Source organism: Hyla sarda, unplaced genomic scaffold (assembly GCF_029499605.1).
Source record: "Hyla sarda isolate aHylSar1 unplaced genomic scaffold, aHylSar1.hap1 scaffold_157, whole genome shotgun sequence".
Classification (NCBI taxonomy): domain Eukaryota; kingdom Metazoa; phylum Chordata; class Amphibia; order Anura; family Hylidae; genus Hyla; species Hyla sarda.
In genome coordinates, this window is record NW_026608206.1 from 245,301 (window position 1) to 264,197 (window position 18,897).

Genomic DNA, 18,897 nt, shown 5'->3' on the forward strand with positions numbered 1-18,897 from the left:
AAGTGAGTGACATCATAGCACTGTAGTTCTGAGGGTTCTAGATGGATGCAACAATCTCCTGTTGCTTCTATGAAGGCCATAATAGACGACATCACCAAACAGCTCCATAGTCACATACACAGCAAAGGAGAGATGTTGTTTACACCTAGTGATGTCAGTGGTATTGAGTGACATCACAGCACAGTGCTAAGGCTCCTGGGCCTGGACACAGCAGCGGCTGCAATATCTCAACGGAGAATACGTTTATATATATGTGTGTGTGTGCGCGTATATATATATATATATATATATATATATATATATATATATATATTTCTCCGCCGAAATCACTTTTAAACCCATTTCCACCTTTTTTTCCCTTCTCTTCCTCTTACTTTTTTTTCACGTTTTTTTACGTTTTTCTCCTTTTCGCCTCTTTTCTGGGCGTATTATTCTTCTTTTTCTTCTTTTTTTTCGTCTAATGCATACCCCATCAGTGCAGCAATGCTTATTCAATACCGCCAGCAGATGGAGACACTGGGGGATAATTTTCTAAGGATTTATACTGATTTTTCCTGTCTGAATTTGTCGCACAGAAAGTTGCAGGCCAAATATGTGTGACATTTCTGCGACTTTAGCTTCTAGAGCATTTTTACAACATTATACATAGGTGCTGAATACATAAAAAGCGACTGTTCAGCGACAGACAAGTCGCATCGGCTGAAAGTAGGCCAGAATGTCAGTCCATGTTGGAGCAGGTTTAGATACAGTCTAAAGTATAGATCTCAAAGTCTGTGCACAGAATTTAGCAAGGGCCTCGCACCTTCTGATGCATCAGGTAGGTGCACAATAGCATAGCCTAACCCTCTGTACTTTGGTCTATATTGATGCGGGACATAGACAGCCAGCTGATGACCAATCCATTAGTGCAATGGATGGCTGGAAGCATTTTTCTTTGCCTTTGCAATACCACAGAAGCAATGCATGGTCAATGTACAGCAATGACACACCTGTGTGAACAGCCAGGAGACCCCCCCCCCATGTTATGTTACATAGTTACATAGTTAGTACGGTCGAAAAAAGACATATGTCCATCAAGTTCAACCAGGGAATTAAGGGGTAGGGGTGTGGCGCGATATTGGGGAAGGGATGAGATTTTATATTTCTTCATAAGCATTAATCTTATTTTGTCAATTAGGAACATTCAGCACCCACCCGCTATCAAGGCAGCTGCCTATCATGTCATGCCCTACCTGCACAGGTGTGCTGGCTACTCAAATGATCCAATTAAGGAGGCCATTTAGTCAGCAGCAGCAGAAGTCCTGTGCCTGGACGCTCCAACAGCGGCCAGACACAAGCAGAAGCAGCAGAAGCAGCAGCAGCAGCACCACCTTTTGTTTTTTGGCTGCAGCAGCAGCAAGGCCCACAGGGCTGGCTAGCTGGCTAGCCAGCAAGCAGGTAGCAATGAAAGTAGGAATCTTTCTTTTTAACCCTGTAAGGGGGTGGTGCACTGTACCCGAAGATACTGCCATATCGGGTCAATGCATAGGGCGACGGAAGCAAGCTTCGAAATCGGCCCCCGTTCTCAAAAATCCATTTAATATATGGTCCCCAGATAGGGGACGTATCAGATATTAAACTGATAAGAACAGATACTACACTTGATCTTAGCCAAAAGGCCGAGAAGCGATAACCGTGAAAGGGGCGGGCCCAACAAGGTCCCCTTCATGGGCACTATCACTGCTTGCTGTCAGGGAGGCTGCCAGACAATTTTCCATGCACACTCTGGGCTGGGGGGCAGTCAACCACCAGTACACACAGCAGAACCTAAACCCATACCATTATTGCTAAGCAGCAAGACAGGGGCCCATTGCACTCCCACGGGGCCTTTTTAAATGCAATCCATAACCCGGATTTGCCAGGAACCCTTCTTACTCCTCCTACTTGCATGTGACACTGGGCTTAGGATCTGCATAGGAAACACACACACAAGCACACACCTACCTTTGTTGCCTGCAGATGCCTCCTTGGCTGTCCCCAAACGGTATCAAACCAACACCCACGGGAAGCTGTAAGCATAGAGGACATGCCTGCACCCCATTGGACTTACCTGTGTGGGTTAAACCCGGGTTATTTGACAACCTATGGCGGTGATGGTTCTGCTCAGGCAGAGCAGTGCTGATGCTCCTCATAAAGCTGTCGCTGCTGTGAAGGTTCTAGGTGACATCACAAATCCCTATGGTTACATACACAACAAAGCTGGGTTGTTGTTGTTTACACTCTGCAAGGCCTGTGGAAGTGAGTGACATCATAGCACTGTAGTTCTGAGGGTTCTAGATGGATGCAACAATCTCCTGTTGCTTCTATGAAGGCCATAATAGACGACATCACCAAACAGCTCCATAGTCACATACACAGCAAAGGAGAGATGTTGTTTACACCTAGTGATGTCAGTGGTATTGAGTGACATCACAGCACAGTGCTAAGGCTCCTGGGCCTGGACACAGCAGCGGCTGCAATATCTCAACGGAGAATACGTTTATATATATGTGTGTGTGTGCGCGTATATATATATATATATATATATATATATATATATATATATTTCTCCGCCGAAATCACTTTTAAACCCATTTCCACCTTTTTTTCCCTTCTCTTCCTCTTACTTTTTTTTCACGTTTTTTTACGTTTTTCTCCTTTTCGCCTCTTTTCTGGGCGTATTATTCTTCTTTTTCTTCTTTTTTTTCGTCTAATGCATACCCCATCAGTGCAGCAATGCTTATTCAATACCGCCAGCAGATGGAGACACTGGGGGATAATTTTCTAAGGATTTATACTGATTTTTCCTGTCTGAATTTGTCGCACAGAAAGTTGCAGGCCAAATATGTGTGACATTTCTGCGACTTTAGCTTCTAGAGCATTTTTACAACATTATACATAGGTGCTGAATACATAAAAAGCGACTGTTCAGCGACAGACAAGTCGCATCGGCTGAAAGTAGGCCAGAATGTCAGTCCATGTTGGAGCAGGTTTAGATACAGTCTAAAGTATAGATCTCAAAGTCTGTGCACAGAATTTAGCAAGGGCCTCGCACCTTCTGATGCATCAGGTAGGTGCACAATAGCATAGCCTAACCCTCTGTACTTTGGTCTATATTGATGCGGGACATAGACAGCCAGCTGATGACCAATCCATTAGTGCAATGGATGGCTGGAAGCATTTGTCTTTGCCTTTGCAATACCACAGAAGCAATGCATGGTCAATGTACAGCAATGACACACCTGTGTGAACAGCCAGGAGACCCCCCCCCCATGTTATGTTACATAGTTACATAGTTAGTACGGTCGAAAAAAGACATATGTCCATCAAGTTCAACCAGGGAATTAAGGGGTAGGGGTGTGGCGCGATATTGGGGAAGGGATGAGATTTTATATTTCTTCATAAGCATTAATCTTATTTTGTCAATTAGGAACATTCAGCACCCACCCGCTATCAAGGCAGCTGCCTATCATGTCATGCCCTACCTGCACAGGTGTGCTGGCTACTCAAATGATCCAATTAAGGAGGCCATTTAGTCAGCAGCAGCAGAAGTCCTGTGCCTGGACGCTCCAACAGCGGCCAGACACAAGCAGAAGCAGCAGAAGCAGCAGCAGCAGCACCACCTTTTGTTTTTTGGCTGCAGCAGCAGCAAGGCCCACAGGGCTGGCTAGCTGGCTAGCCAGCAAGCAGGTAGCAATGAAAGTAGGAATCTTTCTTTTTAACCCTGTAAGGGGGTGGTGCACTGTACCCGAAGATACTGCCATATCGGGTCAATGCATAGGGCGACGGAAGCAAGCTTCGAAATCGGCCCCCGTTCTCAAAAATCCATTTAATATATGGTCCCCAGATAGGGGACGTATCAGATATTAAACTGATAAGAACAGATACTACACTTGATCTTAGCCAAAAGGCCGAGAAGCGATAACCGTGAAAGGGGCGGGCCCAACAAGGTCCCCTTCATGGGCACTATCACTGCTTGCTGTCAGGGAGGCTGCCAGACAATTTTCCATGCACACTCTGGGCTGGGGGGCAGTCAACCACCAGTACACACAGCAGAACCTAAACCCATACCATTATTGCTAAGCAGCAAGACAGGGGCCCATTGCACTCCCACGGGGCCTTTTTAAATGCAATCCATAACCCGGATTTGCCAGGAACCCTTCTTACTCCTCCTACTTGCATGTGACACTGGGCTTAGGATCTGCATAGGAAACACACACACAAGCACACACCTACCTTTGTTGCCTGCAGATGCCTCCTTGGCTGTCCCCAAACGGTATCAAACCAACACCCACGGGAAGCTGTAAGCATAGAGGACATGCCTGCACCCCATTGGACTTACCTGTGTGGGTTAAACCCGGGTTATTTGACAACCTATGGCGGTGATGGTTCTGCTCAGGCAGAGCAGTGCTGATGCTCCTCATAAAGCTGTCGCTGCTGTGAAGGTTCTAGGTGACATCACAAATCCCTATGGTTACATACACAACAAAGCTGGGTTGTTGTTGTTTACACTCTGCAAGGCCTGTGGAAGTGAGTGACATCATAGCACTGTAGTTCTGAGGGTTCTAGATGGATGCAACAATCTCCTGTTGCTTCTATGAAGGCCATAATAGACGACATCACCAAACAGCTCCATAGTCACATACACAGCAAAGGAGAGATGTTGTTTACACCTAGTGATGTCAGTGGTATTGAGTGACATCACAGCACAGTGCTAAGGCTCCTGGGCCTGGACACAGCAGCGGCTGCAATATCTCAACGGAGAATACGTTTATATATATGTGTGTGTGTGCGCGTATATATATATATATATATATATATATATATATATATATATATATTTCTCCGCCGAAATCACTTTTAAACCCATTTCCACCTTTTTTTCCCTTCTCTTCCTCTTACTTTTTTTTCACGTTTTTTTACGTTTTTCTCCTTTTCGCCTCTTTTCTGGGCGTATTATTCTTCTTTTTCTTCTTTTTTTTCGTCTAATGCATACCCCATCAGTGCAGCAATGCTTATTCAATACCGCCAGCAGATGGAGACACTGGGGGATAATTTTCTAAGGATTTATACTGATTTTTCCTGTCTGAATTTGTCGCACAGAAAGTTGCAGGCCAAATATGTGTGACATTTCTGCGACTTTAGCTTCTAGAGCATTTTTACAACATTATACATAGGTGCTGAATACATAAAAAGCGACTGTTCAGCGACAGACAAGTCGCATCGGCTGAAAGTAGGCCAGAATGTCAGTCCATGTTGGAGCAGGTTTAGATACAGTCTAAAGTATAGATCTCAAAGTCTGTGCACAGAATTTAGCAAGGGCCTCGCACCTTCTGATGCATCAGGTAGGTGCACAATAGCATAGCCTAACCCTCTGTACTTTGGTCTATATTGATGCGGGACATAGACAGCCAGCTGATGACCAATCCATTAGTGCAATGGATGGCTGGAAGCATTTGTCTTTGCCTTTGCAATACCACAGAAGCAATGCATGGTCAATGTACAGCAATGACACACCTGTGTGAACAGCCAGGAGACCCCCCCCCCATGTTATGTTACATAGTTACATAGTTAGTACGGTCGAAAAAAGACATATGTCCATCAAGTTCAACCAGGGAATTAAGGGGTAGGGGTGTGGCGCGATATTGGGGAAGGGATGAGATTTTATATTTCTTCATAAGCATTAATCTTATTTTGTCAATTAGGAACATTCAGCACCCACCCGCTATCAAGGCAGCTGCCTATCATGTCATGCCCTACCTGCACAGGTGTGCTGGCTACTCAAATGATCCAATTAAGGAGGCCATTTAGTCAGCAGCAGCAGAAGTCCTGTGCCTGGACGCTCCAACAGCGGCCAGACACAAGCAGAAGCAGCAGAAGCAGCAGCAGCACCACCTTTTGTTTTTTGGCTGCAGCAGCAGCAAGGCCCACAGGGCTGGCTAGCTGGCTAGCCAGCAAGCAGGTAGCAATGAAAGTAGGAATCTTTCTTTTTAACCCTGTAAGGGGGTGGTGCACTGTACCCGAAGATACTGCCATATCGGGTCAATGCATAGGGCGACGGAAGCAAGCTTCGAAATCGGCCCCCGTTCTCAAAAATCCATTTAATATATGGTCCCCAGATAGGGGACGTATCAGATATTAAACTGATAAGAACAGATACTACACTTGATCTTAGCCAAAAGGCCGAGAAGCGATAACCGTGAAAGGGGCGGGCCCAACAAGGTCCCCTTCATGGGCACTATCACTGCTTGCTGTCAGGGAGGCTGCCAGACAATTTTCCATGCACACTCTGGGCTGGGGGGCAGTCAACCACCAGTACACACAGCAGAACCTAAACCCATACCATTATTGCTAAGCAGCAAGACAGGGGCCCATTGCACTCCCACGGGGCCTTTTTAAATGCAATCCATAACCCGGATTTGCCAGGAACCCTTCTTACTCCTCCTACTTGCATGTGACACTGGGCTTAGGATCTGCATAGGAAACACACACACAAGCACACACCTACCTTTGTTGCCTGCAGATGCCTCCTTGGCTGTCCCCAAACGGTATCAAACCAACACCCACGGGAAGCTGTAAGCATAGAGGACATGCCTGCACCCCATTGGACTTACCTGTGTGGGTTAAACCCGGGTTATTTGACAACCTATGGCGGTGATGGTTCTGCTCAGGCAGAGCAGTGCTGATGCTCCTCATAAAGCTGTCGCTGCTGTGAAGGTTCTAGGTGACATCACAAATCCCTATGGTTACATACACAACAAAGCTGGGTTGTTGTTGTTTACACTCTGCAAGGCCTGTGGAAGTGAGTGACATCATAGCACTGTAGTTCTGAGGGTTCTAGATGGATGCAACAATCTCCTGTTGCTTCTATGAAGGCCATAATAGACGACATCACCAAACAGCTCCATAGTCACATACACAGCAAAGGAGAGATGTTGTTTACACCTAGTGATGTCAGTGGTATTGAGTGACATCACAGCACAGTGCTAAGGCTCCTGGGCCTGGACACAGCAGCGGCTGCAATATCTCAACGGAGAATACGTTTATATATATGTGTGTGTGTGCGCGTATATATATATATATATATATATATATATATATATATATATATATATTTCTCCGCCGAAATCACTTTTAAACCCATTTCCACCTTTTTTTCCCTTCTCTTCCTCTTACTTTTTTTTCACGTTTTTTTACGTTTTTCTTGTTTTTGCCTCTTTTCTGGACGTATTATTCTTCTTTTTCTTCTTTTTTTTCGTCTAATGCATACCCCATCAGTGCAGCAATGCTTATTCAATACCGCCAGCAGATGGAGACACTGGGGGATAATTTTCTAAGGATTTATACTGATTTTTCCTGTCTGAATTTGTCGCACAGAAAGTTGCAGGCCAAATATGTGTGACATTTCTGCGACTTTAGCTTCTAGAGCATTTTTACAACATTATACATAGGTGCTGAATACATAAAAAGCGACTGTTCAGCGACAGACAAGTCGCATCGGCTGAAAGTAGGCCAGAATGTCAGTCCATGTTGGAGCAGGTTTAGATACAGTCTAAAGTATAGATCTCAAAGTCTGTGCACAGAATTTAGCAAGGGCCTCGCACCTTCTGATGCATCAGGTAGGTGCACAATAGCATAGCCTAACCCTCTGTACTTTGGTCTATATTGATGCGGGACATAGACAGCCAGCTGATGACCAATCCATTAGTGCAATGGATGGCTGGAAGCATTTGTCTTTGCCTTTGCAATACCACAGAAGCAATGCATGGTCAATGTACAGCAATGACACACCTGTGTGAACAGCCAGGAGACCCCCCCCCCATGTTATGTTACATAGTTACATAGTTAGTACGGTCGAAAAAAGACATATGTCCATCAAGTTCAACCAGGGAATTAAGGGGTAGGGGTGTGGCGCGATATTGGGGAAGGGATGAGATTTTATATTTCTTCATAAGCATTAATCTTATTTTGTCAATTAGGAACATTCAGCACCCACCCGCTATCAAGGCAGCTGCCTATCATGTCATGCCCTACCTGCACAGGTGTGCTGGCTACTCAAATGATCCAATTAAGGAGGCCATTTAGTCAGCAGCAGCAGAAGTCCTGTGCCTGGACGCTCCAACAGCGGCCAGACACAAGCAGAAGCAGCAGAAGCAGCAGCAGCAGCACCACCTTTTGTTTTTTGGCTGCAGCAGCAGCAAGGCCCACAGGGCTGGCTAGCTGGCTAGCCAGCAAGCAGGTAGCAATGAAAGTAGGAATCTTTCTTTTTAACCCTGTAAGGGGGTGGTGCACTGTACCCGAAGATACTGCCATATCGGGTCAATGCATAGGGCGACGGAAGCAAGCTTCGAAATCGGCCCCCGTTCTCAAAAATCCATTTAATATATGGTCCCCAGATAGGGGACGTATCAGATATTAAACTGATAAGAACAGATACTACACTTGATCTTAGCCAAAAGGCCGAGAAGCGATAACCGTGAAAGGGGCGGGCCCAACAAGGTCCCCTTCATGGGCACTATCACTGCTTGCTGTCAGGGAGGCTGCCAGACAATTTTCCATGCACACTCTGGGCTGGGGGGCAGTCAACCACCAGTACACACAGCAGAACCTAAACCCATACCATTATTGCTAAGCAGCAAGACAGGGGCCCATTGCACTCCCACGGGGCCTTTTTAAATGCAATCCATAACCCGGATTTGCCAGGAACCCTTCTTACTCCTCCTACTTGCATGTGACACTGGGCTTAGGATCTGCATAGGAAACACACACACAAGCACACACCTACCTTTGTTGCCTGCAGATGCCTCCTTGGCTGTCCCCAAACGGTATCAAACCAACACCCACGGGAAGCTGTAAGCATAGAGGACATGCCTGCACCCCATTGGACTTACCTGTGTGGGTTAAACCCGGGTTATTTGACAACCTATGGCGGTGATGGTTCTGCTCAGGCAGAGCAGTGCTGATGCTCCTCATAAAGCTGTCGCTGCTGTGAAGGTTCTAGGTGACATCACAAATCCCTATGGTTACATACACAACAAAGCTGGGTTGTTGTTGTTTACACTCTGCAAGGCCTGTGGAAGTGAGTGACATCATAGCACTGTAGTTCTGAGGGTTCTAGATGGATGCAACAATCTCCTGTTGCTTCTATGAAGGCCATAATAGACGACATCACCAAACAGCTCCATAGTCACATACACAGCAAAGGAGAGATGTTGTTTACACCTAGTGATGTCAGTGGTATTGAGTGACATCACAGCACAGTGCTAAGGCTCCTGGGCCTGGACACAGCAGCGGCTGCAATATCTCAACGGAGAATACGTTTATATCTATGTGTGTGTGTGCGCATATATATATATATATATATATATATATATATATATATATATATATATATTTCTCCGCCGAAATCACTTTTAAACCCATTTCCACCTTTTTTTCCCTTCTCTTCCTCTTACTTTTTTTTCACGTTTTTTTACGTTTTTCTCCTTTTCGCCTCTTTTCTGGGCGTATTATTCTTCTTTTTCTTCTTTTTTTTCGTCTAATGCATACCCCATCAGTGCAGCAATGCTTATTCAATACTGCCAGCAGATGGAGACACTGGGGGATAATTTTCTAAGGATTTATACTGATTTTTCCTGTCTGAATTTGTCGCACAGAAAGTTGCAGGCCAAATATGTGTGACATTTCTGCGACTTTAGCTTCTAGAGCATTTTTACAACATTATACATAGGTGCTGAATACATAAAAAGCGACTGTTCAGCGACAGACAAGTCGCATCGGCTGAAAGTAGGCCAGAATGTCAGTCCATGTTGGAGCAGGTTTAGATACAGTCTAAAGTATAGATCTCAAAGTCTGTGCACAGAATTTAGCAAGGGCCTCGCACCTTCTGATGCATCAGGTAGGTGCACAATAGCATAGCCTAACCCTCTGTACTTTGGTCTATATTGATGCGGGACATAGACAGCCAGCTGATGACCAATCCATTAGTGCAATGGATGGCTGGAAGCATTTGTCTTTGCCTTTGCAATACCACAGAAGCAATGCATGGTCAATGTACAGCAATGACACACCTGTGTGAACAGCCAGGAGACCCCCCCCCCATGTTATGTTACATAGTTACATAGTTAGTACGGTCGAAAAAAGACATATGTCCATCAAGTTCAACCAGGGAATTAAGGGGTAGGGGTGTGGCGCGATATTGGGGAAGGGATGAGATTTTATATTTCTTCATAAGCATTAATCTTATTTTGTCAATTAGGAACATTCAGCACCCACCCGCTATCAAGGCAGCTGCCTATCATGTCATGCCCTACCTGCACAGGTGTGCTGGCTACTCAAATGATCCAATTAAGGAGGCCATTTAGTCAGCAGCAGCAGAAGTCCTGTGCCTGGACGCTCCAACAGCGGCCAGACACAAGCAGAAGCAGCAGAAGCAGCAGCAGCAGCACCACCTTTTGTTTTTTGGCTGCAGCAGCAGCAAGGCCCACAGGGCTGGCTAGCTGGCTAGCCAGCAAGCAGGTAGCAATGAAAGTAGGAATCTTTCTTTTTAACCCTGTAAGGGGGTGGTGCACTGTACCCGAAGATACTGCCATATCGGGTCAATGCATAGGGCGACGGAAGCAAGCTTCGAAATCGGCCCCCGTTCTCAAAAATCCATTTAATATATGGTCCCCAGATAGGGGACGTATCAGATATTAAACTGATAAGAACAGATACTACACTTGATCTTAGCCAAAAGGCCGAGAAGCGATAACCGTGAAAGGGGCGGGCCCAACAAGGTCCCCTTCATGGGCACTATCACTGCTTGCTGTCAGGGAGGCTGCCAGACAATTTTCCATGCACACTCTGGGCTGGGGGGCAGTCAACCACCAGTACACACAGCAGAACCTAAACCCATACCATTATTGCTAAGCAGCAAGACAGGGGCCCATTGCACTCCCACGGGGCCTTTTTAAATGCAATCCATAACCCGGATTTGCCAGGAACCCTTCTTACTCCTCCTACTTGCATGTGACACTGGGCTTAGGATCTGCATAGGAAACACACACACAAGCACACACCTACCTTTGTTGCCTGCAGATGCCTCCTTGGCTGTCCCCAAACGGTATCAAACCAACACCCACGGGAAGCTGTAAGCATAGAGGACATGCCTGCACCCCATTGGACTTACCTGTGTGGGTTAAACCCGGGTTATTTGACAACCTATGGCGGTGATGGTTCTGCTCAGGCAGAGCAGTGCTGATGCTCCTCATAAAGCTGTCGCTGCTGTGAAGGTTCTAGGTGACATCACAAATCCCTATGGTTACATACACAACAAAGCTGGGTTGTTGTTGTTTACACTCTGCAAGGCCTGTGGAAGTGAGTGACATCATAGCACTGTAGTTCTGAGGGTTCTAGATGGATGCAACAATCTCCTGTTGCTTCTATGAAGGCCATAATAGACGACATCACCAAACAGCTCCATAGTCACATACACAGCAAAGGAGAGATGTTGTTTACACCTAGTGATGTCAGTGGTATTGAGTGACATCACAGCACAGTGCTAAGGCTCCTGGGCCTGGACACAGCAGCGGCTGCAATATCTCAACGGAGAATACGTTTATATATATGTGTGTGTGTGCGCATATATATATATATATATATATATATATATATATATATATATATTTCTCCGCCGAAATCACTTTTAAACCCATTTCCACCTTTTTTTCCCTTCTCTTCCTCTTACTTTTTTTTCACGTTTTTTTACGTTTTTCTCCTTTTCGCCTCTTTTCTGGGCGTATTATTCTTCTTTTTCTTCTTTTTTTTCGTCTAATGCATACCCCATCAGTGCAGCAATGCTTATTCAATACCGCCAGCAGATGGAGACACTGGGGGATAATTTTCTAAGGATTTATACTGATTTTTCCTGTCTGAATTTGTCGCACAGAAAGTTGCAGGCCAAATATGTGTGACATTTCTGCGACTTTAGCTTCTAGAGCATTTTTACAACATTATACATAGGTGCTGAATACATAAAAAGCGACTGTTCAGCGACAGACAAGTCGCATCGGCTGAAAGTAGGCCAGAATGTCAGTCCATGTTGGAGCAGGTTTAGATACAGTCTAAAGTATAGATCTCAAAGTCTGTGCACAGAATTTAGCAAGGGCCTCGCACCTTCTGATGCATCAGGTAGGTGCACAATAGCATAGCCTAACCCTCTGTACTTTGGTCTATATTGATGCGGGACATAGACAGCCAGCTGATGACCAATCCATTAGTGCAATGGATGGCTGGAAGCATTTGTCTTTGCCTTTGCAATACCACAGAAGCAATGCATGGTCAATGTACAGCAATGACACACCTGTGTGAACAGCCAGGAGACCCCCCCCCCATGTTATGTTACATAGTTACATAGTTAGTACGGTCGAAAAAAGACATATGTCCATCAAGTTCAACCAGGGAATTAAGGGGTAGGGGTGTGGCGCGATATTGGGGAAGGGATGAGATTTTATATTTCTTCATAAGCATTAATCTTATTTTGTCAATTAGGAACATTCAGCACCCACCCGCTATCAAGGCAGCTGCCTATCATGTCATGCCCTACCTGCACAGGTGTGCTGGCTACTCAAATGATCCAATTAAGGAGGCCATTTAGTCAGCAGCAGCAGAAGTCCTGTGCCTGGACGCTCCAACAGCGGCCAGACACAAGCAGAAGCAGCAGAAGCAGCAGCAGCAGCACCACCTTTTGTTTTTTGGCTGCAGCAGCAGCAAGGCCCACAGGGCTGGCTAGCTGGCTAGCCAGCAAGCAGGTAGCAATGAAAGTAGGAATCTTTCTTTTTAACCCTGTAAGGGGGTGGTGCACTGTACCCGAAGATACTGCCATATCGGGTCAATGCATAGGGCGACGGAAGCAAGCTTCGAAATCGGCCCCCGTTCTCAAAAATCCATTTAATATATGGTCCCCAGATAGGGGACGTATCAGATATTAAACTGATAAGAACAGATACTACACTTGATCTTAGCCAAAAGGCCGAGAAGCGATAACCGTGAAAGGGGCGGGCCCAACAAGGTCCCCTTCATGGGCACTATCACTGCTTGCTGTCAGGGAGGCTGCCAGACAATTTTCCATGCACACTCTGGGCTGGGGGGCAGTCAACCACCAGTACACACAGCAGAACCTAAACCCATACCATTATTGCTAAGCAGCAAGACAGGGGCCCATTGCACTCCCACGGGGCCTTTTTAAATGCAATCCATAACCCGGATTTGCCAGGAACCCTTCTTACTCCTCCTACTTGCATGTGACACTGGGCTTAGGATCTGCATAGGAAACACACACACAAGCACACACCTACCTTTGTTGCCTGCAGATGCCTCCTTGGCTGTCCCCAAACGGTATCAAACCAACACCCACGGGAAGCTGTAAGCATAGAGGACATGCCTGCACCCCATTGGACTTACCTGTGTGGGTTAAACCCGGGTTATTTGACAACCTATGGCGGTGATGGTTCTGCTCAGGCAGAGCAGTGCTGATGCTCCTCATAAAGCTGTCGCTGCTGTGAAGGTTCTAGGTGACATCACAAATCCCTATGGTTACATACACAACAAAGCTGGGTTGTTGTTGTTTACACTCTGCAAGGCCTGTGGAAGTGAGTGACATCATAGCACTGTAGTTCTGAGGGTTCTAGATGGATGCAACAATCTCCTGTTGCTTCTATGAAGGCCATAATAGACGACATCACCAAACAGCTCCATAGTCACATACACAGCAAAGGAGAGATGTTGTTTACACCTAGTGATGTCAGTGGTATTGAGTGACATCACAGCACAGTGCTAAGGCTCCTGGGCCTGGACACAGCAGCGGCTGCAATATCTCAACGGAGAATACGTTTATATATATGTGTGTGTGTGCGCATATATATATATATATATATATATATATATATATATATATATTTCTCCGCCGAAATCACTTTTAAACCCATTTCCACCTTTTTTTCCCTTCTCTTCCTCTTACTTTTTTTTCACGTTTTTTTACGTTTTTCTCCTTTTCGCCTCTTTTCTGGGCGTATTATTCTTCTTTTTCTTCTTTTTTTTCGTCTAATGCATACCCCATCAGTGCAGCAATGCTTATTCAATACCGCCAGCAGATGGAGACACTGGGGGATAATTTTCTAAGGATTTATACTGATTTTTCCTGTCTGAATTTGTCGCACAGAAAGTTGCAGGCCAAATATGTGTGACATTTCTGCGACTTTAGCTTCTAGAGCATTTTTACAACATTATACATAGGTGCTGAATACATAAAAAGCGACTGTTCAGCGACAGACAAGTCGCATCGGCTGAAAGTAGGCCAGAATGTCAGTCCATGTTGGAGCAGGTTTAGATACAGTCTAAAGTATAGATCTCAAAGTCTGTGCACAGAATTTAGCAAGGGCCTCGCACCTTCTGATGCATCAGGTAGGTGCACAATAGCATAGCCTAACCCTCTGTACTTTGGTCTATATTGATGCGGGACATAGACAGCCAGCTGATGACCAATCCATTAGTGCAATGGATGGCTGGAAGCATTTGTCTTTGCCTTTGCAATACCACAGAAGCAATGCATGGTCAATGTACAGCAATGACACACCTGTGTGAACAGCCAGGAGACCCCCCCCCCATGTTATGTTACATAGTTACATAGTTAGTACGGTCGAAAAAAGACATATGTCCATCAAGTTCAACCAGGGAATTAAGGGGTAGGGGTGTGGCGCGATATTGGGGAAGGGATGAGATTTTATATTTCTTCATAAGCATTAATCTTATTTTGTCAATTAGGAACATTCAGCACCCACCCGCTATCAAGGCAGCTGCCTATCATGTCATGCCCTACCTGCACAGGTGTGCTGGCTACTCAAATGATCCAATTAAGGAGGCCATTTAGTCAGCAGCAGCAGAAGTCCTGTGCCTGGACGCTCCAACAGCGGCCAGACACAAGCAGAAGCAGCAGAAGCAGCAGCAGCAGCACCACCTTTTGTTTTTTGGCTGCAGCAGCAGCAAGGCCCACAGGGCTGGCTAGCTGGCTAGCCAGCAAGCAGGTAGCAATGAAAGTAGGAATCTTTCTTTTTAACCCTGTAAGGGGGTGGTGCACTGTACCCGAAGATACTGCCATATCGGGTCAATGCATAGGGCGACGGAAGCAAGCTTCGAAATCGGCCCCCGTTCTCAAAAATCCATTTAATATATGGTCCCCAGATAGGGGACGTATCAGATATTAAACTGATAAGAACAGATACTACACTTGATCTTAGCCAAAAGGCCGAGAAGCGATAACCGTGAAAGGGGCGGGCCCAACAAGGTCCCCTTCATGGGCACTATCACTGCTTGCTGTCAGGGAGGCTGCCAGACAATTTTCCATGCACACTCTGGGCTGGGGGGCAGTCAACCACCAGTACACACAGCAGAACCTAAACCCATACCATTATTGCTAAGCAGCAAGACAGGGGCCCATTGCACTCCCACGGGGCCTTTTTAAATGCAATCCATAACCCGGATTTGCCAGGAACCCTTCTTACTCCTCCTACTTGCATGTGACACTGGGCTTAGGATCTGCATAGGAAACACACACACAAGCACACACCTACCTTTGTTGCCTGCAGATGCCTCCTTGGCTGTCCCCAAACGGTATCAAACCAACACCCACGGGAAGCTGTAAGCATAGAGGACATGCCTGCACCCCATTGGACTTACCTGTGTGGGTTAAACCCGGGTTATTTGACAACCTATGGCGGTGATGGTTCTGCTCAGGCAGAGCAGTGCTGATGCTCCTCATAAAGCTGTCGCTGCTGTGAAGGTTCTAGGTGACATCACAAATCCCTATGGTTACATACACAACAAAGCTGGGTTGTTGTTGTTTACACTCTGCAAGGCCTGTGGAAGTGAGTGACATCATAGCACTGTAGTTCTGAGGGTTCTAGATGGATGCAACAATCTCCTGTTGCTTCTATGAAGGCCATAATAGACGACATCACCAAACAGCTCCATAGTCACATACACAGCAAAGGAGAGATGTTGTTTACACCTAGTGATGTCAGTGGTATTGAGTGACATCACAGCACAGTGCTAAGGCTCCTGGGCCTGGACACAGCAGCGGCTGCAATATCTCAACGGAGAATACGTTTATATATATGTGTGTGTGTGCGCGTATATATATATATATATATATATATATATATATATATATTTCTCCGCCGAAATCACTTTTAAACCCATTTCCACCTTTTTTTCCCTTCTCTTCCTCTTACTTTTTTTTCACGTTTTTTTACGTTTTTCTCCTTTTCGCCTCTTTTCTGGGCGTATTATTCTTCTTTTTCTTCTTTTTTTTCGTCTAATGCATACCCCATCAGTGCAGCAATGCTTATTCAATACCGCCAGCAGATGGAGACACTGGGGGATAATTTTCTAAGGATTTATACTGATTTTTCCTGTCTGAATTTGTCGCACAGAAAGTTGCAGGCCAAATATGTGTGACATTTCTGCGACTTTAGCTTCTAGAGCATTTTTACAACATTATACATAGGTGCTGAATACATAAAAAGCGACTGTTCAGCGACAGACAAGTCGCATCGGCTGAAAGTAGGCCAGAATGTCAGTCCATGTTGGAGCAGGTTTAGATACAGTCTAAAGTATAGATCTCAAAGTCTGTGCACAGAATTTAGCAAGGGCCTCGCACCTTCTGATGCATCAGGTAGGTGCACAATAGCATAGCCTAACCCTCTGTACTTTGGTCTATATTGATGCGGGACATAGACAGCCAGCTGATGACCAATCCATTAGTGCAATGGATGGCTGGAAGCATTTGTCTTTGCCTTTGCAATACCACAGAAGCAATGCATGGTCAATGTACAGCAATGACACACCTGTGTGAACAGCCAGGAGACCCCCCCCCCCATGTTATGTTACATAGTTACATAGTTAGTACGGTCGAAAAAAGACATATGTCCATCAAGTTCAACCAGGGAATTAAGGGGTAGGGGTGTGGCGCGATATTGGGGAAGGGATGAGATTTTATATTTCTTCATAAGCATTAATCTTATTTTGTCAATTAGGAACATTCAGCACCCACCCGCTATCAAGGCAGCTGCCTATCATGTCATGCCCTACCTGCACAGGTGTGCTGGCTACTCAAATGATCCAATTAAGGAGGCCATTTAGTCAGCAGCAGCAGAAGTCCTGTGCCTGGACGCTCCAACAGCGGCCAGACACAAGCAGAAGCAGCAGAAGCAGCAGCAGCAGCACCACTTTTTGTTTTTTGGCTGCAGCAGCAGCAAGGCCCACAGGGCTGGCTAGCTGGCTAGCCAGCAAGCAGGTAGCAATGAAAGTAGGAATCTTTCTTTTTAACCCTGTAAGGGGGTGGTGCACTGTACCCGAAGATACTGCCATATCGGGTCAATGCATAGGGCGACGGAAGCAAGCTTCGAAATCGGCCCCCGTTCTCAAAAATCCATTTAATATATGGTCCCCAGATAGGGGACGTATCAGATATTAAACTGATAAGAACAGATACTACACTTGATCTTAGCCAAAAGGCCGAGAAGCGATAACCGTGAAAGGGGCGGGCCCAACAAGGTCCCCTTCATGGGCACTATCACTGCTTGCTGTCAGGGAGGCTGCCAGACAATTTTCCATGCACACTCTGGGCTGGGGGGCAGTCAACCACCAGTACACACAGCAGAACCTAAACCCATACCATTATTGCTAAGCAGCAAGACAGGGGCCCATTGCACTCCCACGGGGCCTTTTTAAATGCAATCCATAACCCGGATTTGCCAGGAACCCTTCTTACTCCTCCTACTTGCATGTGACACTGGGCTTAGGATCTGCATAGGAAACACACACACAAGCACACACCTACCTTTGTTGCCTGCAGATGCCTCCTTGGCTGTCCCCAAACGGTATCAAACCAACACCCACGGGAAGCTGTAAGCATAGAGGACATGCCTGCACCCCATTGGACTTACCTGTGTGGGTTAAACCCGGGTTATTTGACAACCTATGGCGGTGATGGTTCTGCTCAGGCAGAGCAGTGCTGATGCTCCTCATAAAGCTGTCGCTGCTGTGAAGGTTCTAGGTGGGTGACATCACAAATCCCTATGGTTACATACACAACAAAGCTGGGTTGTTGTTGTTTACACTCTGCAAGGCCTGTGGAAGTGAGTGACATCATAGCACTGTAGTTCTGAGGGTTCTAGATGGATGCAACAATCTCCTGTTGCTTCTATGAAGGCCATAATAGACGACATCACCAAACAGCTCCATAGTCACATACACAGCAAAGGAGAGATGTTGTTTACACCTAGTGATGTCAGTGGTATTGAGTGACATCACAGCACAGTGCTAAGGCTCCTGGGCCTGGACACAGCAGCGGCTGCAATATCTCAACGGAGAATACGTTTATATATATGTGTGTGTGTGCGCGTATATATATATATATATATATATATATATATATATATATATATTCTCCGCCGAAATCACTTTTAAACCCATTTCCACCTTTTTTTCCCTTCTCTTCCTCTTACTTTTTTTTCACGTTTTTTTACGTTTTTCTCCTTTTCGCCTCTTTTCTGGGCGTATTATTCTTCTTTTTCTTCTTTTTTTTCGTCTAATGCATACCCCATCAGTGCAGCAATGCTTATTCAATACCGCCAGCAGATGGAGACACTGGGGGATAATTTTCTAAGGATTTATACTGATTTTTCCTGTCTGAATTTGTCGCACAGAAAGTTGCAGGCCAAATATGTGTGACATTTCTGCGACTTTAGCTTCTAGAGCATTTTTACAACATTATACATAGGTGCTGAATACATAAAAAGCGACTGTTCAGCGACAGACAAGTCGCATCGGCTGAAAGTA

At 45.7% G+C, this 18,897-nt stretch overlaps 8 non-coding genes across 8 annotated transcripts; all 8 read right to left on the reverse strand.

Annotated features, from left to right (window-relative positions):
• Positions 1-1,479: 1,479 nt before the first annotated feature.
• LOC130310300 (U2 spliceosomal RNA) lies at positions 1,480-1,670 on the reverse strand. Its single transcript, XR_008858830.1, has one exon. It is a non-coding gene; the product is annotated as a U2 spliceosomal RNA (small nuclear RNA).
• Positions 1,671-3,750: 2,080 nt separating this feature from the next.
• LOC130310301 (U2 spliceosomal RNA) lies at positions 3,751-3,941 on the reverse strand. The gene has a single exon (XR_008858831.1). It is a non-coding gene; the product is annotated as a U2 spliceosomal RNA (small nuclear RNA).
• A 2,081-nt stretch (positions 3,942-6,022) lies between these two features.
• On the reverse strand, positions 6,023-6,213 carry LOC130310302 (U2 spliceosomal RNA). The gene has a single exon (XR_008858832.1). It is a non-coding gene; the product is annotated as a U2 spliceosomal RNA (small nuclear RNA).
• Positions 6,214-8,299: 2,086 nt separating this feature from the next.
• On the reverse strand, positions 8,300-8,490 carry LOC130310303 (U2 spliceosomal RNA). The gene has a single exon (XR_008858833.1). It is a non-coding gene; the product is annotated as a U2 spliceosomal RNA (small nuclear RNA).
• Positions 8,491-10,578: 2,088 nt separating this feature from the next.
• LOC130310305 (U2 spliceosomal RNA) lies at positions 10,579-10,769 on the reverse strand. The gene has a single exon (XR_008858834.1). It is a non-coding gene; the product is annotated as a U2 spliceosomal RNA (small nuclear RNA).
• A 2,082-nt stretch (positions 10,770-12,851) lies between these two features.
• On the reverse strand, positions 12,852-13,042 carry LOC130310306 (U2 spliceosomal RNA). The gene has a single exon (XR_008858835.1). It is a non-coding gene; the product is annotated as a U2 spliceosomal RNA (small nuclear RNA).
• A 2,080-nt stretch (positions 13,043-15,122) lies between these two features.
• On the reverse strand, positions 15,123-15,313 carry LOC130310307 (U2 spliceosomal RNA). The gene has a single exon (XR_008858836.1). It is a non-coding gene; the product is annotated as a U2 spliceosomal RNA (small nuclear RNA).
• A 2,079-nt stretch (positions 15,314-17,392) lies between these two features.
• LOC130310308 (U2 spliceosomal RNA) lies at positions 17,393-17,583 on the reverse strand. The gene has a single exon (XR_008858837.1). It is a non-coding gene; the product is annotated as a U2 spliceosomal RNA (small nuclear RNA).
• Positions 17,584-18,897: the final 1,314 nt, after the last annotated feature.